This window comes from Procambarus clarkii, unplaced genomic scaffold (assembly GCF_040958095.1).
Source record: "Procambarus clarkii isolate CNS0578487 unplaced genomic scaffold, FALCON_Pclarkii_2.0 HiC_scaffold_281, whole genome shotgun sequence".
Lineage (NCBI taxonomy): Eukaryota > Metazoa > Arthropoda > Malacostraca > Decapoda > Cambaridae > Procambarus > Procambarus clarkii.
The window spans coordinates 149,480-156,870 of NW_027189314.1; the positions used below are offsets into that span (position 1 = coordinate 149,480).

The 7,391-nt window shown below is 44.1% G+C and overlaps 1 non-coding gene across 1 annotated transcript; it reads left to right on the forward strand.

Moving 5' to 3' along the window:
* Window positions 1–424: 424 nt before the first annotated feature.
* Window positions 425–543, forward strand: LOC138361287 (5S ribosomal RNA). The gene has a single exon (XR_011226904.1). It is a non-coding gene; the product is annotated as a 5S ribosomal RNA (ribosomal RNA).
* The last annotated feature ends 6,848 nt before the right edge of the window (window positions 544–7,391 follow it).

The following is a 7,391-nucleotide window of genomic DNA, read 5'->3' on the forward strand; positions in this document are numbered from 1 at the left end:
CTGGCAACTCGTCCACCAATCACGACGGTTGGTTTTACGGCTCCGAAACCTGGATCCCATATCTTCTCTAAAATAGAAGCATTTGTTCATGTTCTTTGTAAAAGTATCATAAAGCAGGACAGATGAGACAAATATCATAAAAACTGAAGAGCAGATGAGCACACACATGTTTGTATTACAAAAGAAAATCCACAAATTCATTAGAAATTGGCAGGGCAGGCTGAGGAAGTAGGTAGATGTAAAATGTCTGTAAATGGCGAAAGAACATAAACCCAAGACTGAATAAACGATGTTAAATATCCATGCCAAGGAGACAAAAATATGTTAGGATACAATTACCATTAAGACACCACAAGCAGGTCCGTATCCTGCCGCGATGACTTAAAAGAGTTGGTTATTAGCCACAATGTGTAGGCAGTCTCATGCCAACGGCCATACCACGTTGAGAACACCGCTTCTCGTCCGATCAGCGAAGTTAAGCAACGTTGGGTTTGGTTAGTACTTGGATGGGTGACCGCCTGGGAACACCAAATGCTGTTGGCAATAATGTTTTTTGTTTTGTTTTGTTTTGTTTCGTTTGTTTTTGTTTGAATGGCTGGCTCCACGGGAAATTCACGGAGTTGTGTGGAATAAGGCCTGGTAAAATGAATTAATATGTATGTCATGTTTAAAACAAACTCGCTTAATATAGATATTGTGTGAGGCTTTATACAAAAACAAACAACCAAAACAAAACATGTTGTATATATATATATATATAGCTTAATCCGGGTTTGAACTCGCAACTCCAAGAATACGCATCACTTATATACACTTTACCACTGGACCACTGCTGCAGGACACTAGCTTGATGCTGAGGTATCAATTTAATGACGTAAATGCCATTTCCACAAATAAATGATAATTAAAAAGTATTTGTATGTACAAATCTTTTCTGTTTAAAAGGCTACAATATCAGTTACTGATATAATTTGTGTTAATGTTTCTATACCCACAAGAAGGCATATTTTTGCTTATATGTAAAGGGTACGGAGAAGGAATCCACAGACCATCATTCCCCTCCCCTTCCCTCCCCCCCCCCCCCCACCCCCAACTCCCACCTACTACCACCACCACACACCACCACCACCAATCACCACCAATCACCACCAATCACCACCACCAATCACCACCACCACATCTAACCGAAAACCCCCTAACACATCAACCCTCCCCCCAATCAACAGGCGAAATAATAACCCTCAAATGCCTGCCTGCCTGCCTGCCTGCAAGCCAATACTAACGGTCTTCTCAGAAAGAAAATCTCTTTGTATCTGTATTACTTGATGAAATGTATGATTCTAATAATGAAAATAAATTTTGATGTCGGTTGTATGAGCATAATGACCAATATGCACATGATATGAATGAATTAAATAGTGTAGTTTTAAGTAATTAGGTTGTAGACACATTAAGCGGATATGATATTTGACGCGTCCAGAACTGGTGATTTTTGGTTTAGTTTTAAATGCACCACCACCACCACCACCACCACCACCATTGCTTCCCCAGAGCCTAATTAAGGACCGGTAAAAGGAGTCAATATGTATGTCATCTATAAAACCAAAGAATGAATAAAAAAACACACACAAACCTACATAATAGTATTAGGAAGATTGTATGGCAAAAAAAAAAAAGTATTATTCCCATTGGGTCGTTTGAACTCGCGACTTCCAAAACACCAGCCACACACCTTACAACCCAGCCACCATAGAGTTGGTATAATTGTGCAACTTTAGTTATAAAAGTAAAGTTTTCTCACATTGTATTGATAACTTAAAGGATTTTTTTTTTTTTTTGCATGTACAAATCTTATTGTCTGTTCTATGAAAAGGCTTGATGTAAATTATGTATTTTTTGAATGATTGAATTGTAGGCACATTAAGCGGATTCGATATTTGATATATCCAGAAAAGGCGATTTATGTTCAGTTTTAAAATGCATCACCGTTAACGCTAAAGGACTGGTAAAATGACTCGATGTTTGTCATTTTTAAAATAAACACTAAAACAAGGCCCTTAACATATATAATGTTTGAATATAAATTGAATGCATATAAATACAAAGTGGGAGTGGCTGGCTGGCTGGCTGGCTGGCTGGCTGGCTGGCTGGCTGGCTGGCTGGCTGGCTGGCTGGCTGGCTGGCTGGCTGGCTGGCTGGCTGGCTGCCTGGCTGCCTGCCTGCCTGCCTGCCTGCCTGCCTGCCTGCCTGCCTGCCTGCCTGCCTGCCTGGCTGCCTGCCTGCCTGCCTGCCTGCCTGCCTGCCTGCCTGCCTGCCTGCCTGCCTGCCTGCCTGCCTGCCTGCCTGCCTGCCTGTCTGGCTGCCTGGCTGCCTGGCTGCCTGCCTGCCTGCCTGCCTGCCTTGCCTTGCCTTGCCTTGCCTTGCCTTGCCTTGCCTTGCCTTGCCTTGCCTTGCCTTGCCTTGCCTTGCCCTGCCCTGCCTTGGCTGCAGCTGGCTGGCTGGCTGGCTGGCTGGCTGGCCGTAAATCAACTCTTAACAACACCACACCACACCACACCATCACTCATCACCCATCACCCACCACCGGCCCCAGTCTCCCAGCCTCTCTTATATACCCGAGCAGGCCCTTTAAATTATTTGAATTGTTGCACTTCGGCCAATGGCAGGCACGATCGCTGCTGCTCAAACATATTCTGGTTCACAAGTATTAATATATATATATATATATATATATATATATATATATATATATATATATATATATATATATATATATATATATATATATATATATATATATCATGAAACACATTAAAACCTTGATCATTTATTCATTCATTACGTCTAGTGAAGAATTGCTTTTGTTCATTTGTATGATTAAAAATGGATAGAATATGAATTCCTCGCTTAAAGTAAAATATAAAATATATATTGGATTTATATGATTGGTTAATATTCCAAGTGATGCTGAATATCCCCTATAATTTTGTTTTGTTTGTTTGTTATGTACACATTCCAAATGAAATCAATATAAATGTTATTATTAATGTTTGAAAGTTGATTGTCTACTTGAATCTCTCTATTAAAGTGTGTGTGGCTCCGGATGGAGCCTGGTTATGGTATTTGTCGCGGTGGGTGGCAGAAGTGCTTACTTCTTCTCTGTCTTCTTTGGCAAAAGAACTGCCTGAATGTTTGGAAGAACACCTCCCTGTGCAATGGTTACGCCAGACAGAAGTTTGTTGAGTTCTTCGTCGTTGCGGATGGCCAACTGCAAGTGACGTGGGATGATACGGGTCTTCTTGTTGTCACGTGCGGCGTTACCGGCGAGCTCGAGAACTTCGGCAGCGAGGTATTCCATGACGGCTGCCAGGTAGACAGGAGCGCCAGCACCGACGCGTTCGGCGTAGTTGCCCTTACGCAGCAGACGGTGAATTCTGCCCACGGGGAACTGAAGTCCGGCCCTGCTGGAGCGAGACTTTGACTTGCCCTTCACTTTGCCTCCCTTGCCGCGTCCTGACATTGCTGCTGCTGTTGTGGGTTTGTGGTGTTTTAATGCCGGCCCGCAGATCGAGCTTCGTGTTATATACCCCGCTCAGGATCAAGGGAGTCCGCCACTGACCAATCAGCGCGCTCCGCCACGCGACCCGCTCTGAGCTGAGTCGCGAGCGGGATATAAAAGGAAAGCTCGACTCGCGCAAAAGTTCATTATTGTATCGCAACGCCAGCCAGCACGAGCATCATCATGCCACCCAAGGCATCTGGAAAGGCTGCCAAGAAGGCCGGAAAGGCCCAGAAGGCCATTGCCAAGGGCGATAAGAAAAAGAAGCGCAGGAGGAAGGAGAGCTACAGCATCTACATCTACAAAGTGCTGAAGCAGGTCCACCCCGACACTGGTATCTCTTCCAAAGCCATGTCGATCATGAACTCGTTCGTGAACGACATCTTCGAGCGCATCGCCGCCGAGGCTTCTCGCCTGGCCCACTACAACAAGCGTTCCACCATTACCAGTCGGGAGATCCAGACGGCTGTAAGGCTCCTGTTGCCCGGAGAACTGGCCAAGCACGCCGTCTCTGAGGGCACTAAGGCCGTCACCAAGTACACCTCCTCCAAGTAAACGGCTTACTTACTGCCCTGTGGTGGTGGCTTGGCCTCAAACCAACAAACTCGGCTCCATTGGAGCCACACTTTAATTTCTAAAGAGATTGTGAGTGTTAGACACCAATACTATTATAACAAAAACCTCTGTCACTGAAAGCAAATAGCTATAAAATGAGAATATTTATGAAACTGTCTGTGTGTGTTTCTCTCTCTCAGTCTCTGTCTGTCTGTCTGTCTGTCTGTCTGTCTGTCTGTCTGTCTGTCTGTCTGTCTTGTCTGTCTGTCTGTCTGTCTGTCTGTCTGTCTGTCTGTGTCTCTCTCTCTCTCTCTCTCTCTCTCTCTCTCTCTCTCTCTTCTCTCTCTCTCTCTCTCTCTCTCTCTCTCTCTCTCTCTCTCTCTCTCTCTCAACACATATAAGCACTCGGTATCTTTTTTCTAGAGATTAGAGATTCATTGTTATGTTCCACATTAGGATTACTATGCAGGCCACCCTCTTAGGTTTGAAAATGTCAAGAAAACGGTTAATTTAAAATGTCATCTCCTAACTTAACAGATTAAGCCAGAGGACCGAAAACAGAATAAAACAGGACTGGACAGTATGTCACTTATACAAGCTGCTTTTATTTCTAGTACAGTATGACAATTTTTATTTTGGGGGGGTGGGGGGGGTGGGTGATCCTTGACAGTGCATAAGAGCGAAAAGCGACGGCGTTTTGTTTGTAAGAGAACAGGTTGTACTACAAATGACTTGATTTATTGATATCACGTGTATGTATGACACCTAAATTAGTGTATTTGTTTATTTATTTATTTATTTATTTATTATATGTGTAGATGAAGGTTAATTCATATGACTGATGCTAGGAATGTCTGAAATCTCCTTAGAAGGATATTTTGGCCCTGAGAAGGGCCGAGTTTGGTGTATACTAGGGTGGTCGATTTAGCTTATGCACGCTCTCCACGGATACGGCGAGCAAGCTGAATGTCCTTTGGCATGATGGTGACACGCTTGGCGTGGATGGCACAGAGGTTAGTGTCCTCGAAGAGACCGACCAGGTAAGCCTCGGATGCCTCCTGTAAAGCCATGACGGCAGACGACTGGAAGCGAAGATCGGTCTTGAAGTCCTGGGCAATCTCGCGCACCAGACGCTGGAAGGGAAGTTTCCTGATGAGCAACTCGGTGCTCTTCTGGTAACGACGGATCTCACGCAGGGCGACCGTTCCGGGCCTGTAACGGTGAGGCTTCTTCACACCCCCTGTGGCAGGAGCAGACTTGCGTGCTGCCTTGGTGGCCAGCTGCTTACGAGGAGCCTTGCCTCCCGTGGACTTGCGAGCAGTCTGCTTGGTGCGAGCCATGGTGAACAACTGTGGTTTGTGATGGCCGGCGCCGAAAAATTTTTGCTTATATACGCCGTCTCGAGGCGCTTGCTCGAGCGCCATTGGCTGCTCGACTCGCCTACGTCACCCCGTTGCCCCTCCCCTCCTTCCTCTGGCTGCAGCCAACAGGCGGCTCACCTCAATCACTATTATCGCTGATTTTGCTCTATTTTTTGGATTTGTGCAAAAGTCATTTCACAGGGACGTGAAACAGACGAGTAGGCAACTGCAGTTTTGAAAGCGTTGTGAGAAAGCCGTGTCTATTCGACCACAAGCGTAAAGTAAGGGCAGGCAGGAGTTGCAATGCTACTAGTACGTCCGCTTGATGGGATATAGTCGGGAAATCGTGCGGGCATTCGTCAATTCGATTCACACAACTACAACACCATGACTGGACGCGGCAAGGGAGGCAAGGGACTCGGAAAGGGTGGCGCCAAGCGTCATCGTAAGGTGCTACGTGACAACATCCAGGGCATCACCAAGCCCGCTATTCGTCGCTTAGCTCGTCGTGGCGGCGTCAAGCGTATTTCGGGTCTCATCTACGAAGAGACCCGTGGCGTCCTGAAGGTGTTCCTCGAGAACGTCATCCGTGATGCTGTAACCTACACGGAACACGCCAAGAGGAAGACCGTCACTGCCATGGACGTGGTGTACGCTCTGAAGCGCCAGGGTCGTACCCTCTACGGATTCGGCGGATAAGAGCTTGGCTAATCCATCGATTCCACCCACCACCACCTCAAAACGGGACCTAATTAGGTCCCTATACTTTTTTACTGAAGGGCTTAATAGACGATAACATAAATTGTTTTGATATCAGCTAGCACATTGGGTCTTATGAAATCTATTTTTTATCCTCGCATGCTTAAAGGGACTCTGATTGGGGGGGGGGGGGGGGAAGGTTTGTTACGTTATATACTAGCAGAGCAGGATCATTGGTGGGGGGGGGGGGGGGGGGGGGGGGGGGGGAGAGAGAGAGAGATCTTTCCCAACTCTTCCTTTTTACATGAGTGAGCTACCCGTTTTATTCATTTTATCCTTCTCAGAGCTGTTTTGATAGTATCCAAATGATGGTAAATGAAAAGGGAGGACACGAATATCTACCCAGAATTCAGGACTGGCAATCGATATGCATGTTTGAGTGAGAATCTTTTTCTCTCTCAACTTAGGTATACGTTTATGTCGTACCTAAAAGCGAGAACCACACTATTGGGACAAGTATGCAAGGCCCAATTTTCCTAACAAGCACAGTTAATTTTGTTATTTTCGAACATTTCTTTCCAAATTGGTTTATCCAATTAACAGTATTATATTAAGATCATGAATTGCTGGGTTAGGTTAGGTTAGCTTAGCTTAGGTTAGGTTAGCTTAGCTTAGCTTGGGTTAGCTTAGGTTAGGTTAGGTTAGCTTAGCTTGGGTTAGCATAGGTTAGGTTAGGTTTGATTACATTTCTATGTTAGATTTAACTCAAATTCAAAACAATTGCCAGTCATTCGGCTTGTTAGTCAACTTGCCTCTAATAGGGGCAATTTGTCTAACAAGACTATTTAGTTTTGTGTGTATATATATATATATATATATATATATATATTATATATATATATATATATATATATATATATATATATTATTATTATATATTATTATTATAGCTTCAAGACTCTGAACCAATATAGAAGCATCAAGAGGAAGTGCTTGTGTTATGGGCCAATAGGCCTTCTGCAGTTACTTCCATTCTTATGTTTTTATTCCCATTGGTTCGTGTTTTATCTTGTGTAAATGTCAATCACCTTACCCAAAACTTTGGTACCATATCACCTCACCCATGTATATATATATATATATATATATATATATATATATATATAATATATATATATATATATGTATATTATATATATATATATAATATAGATGTA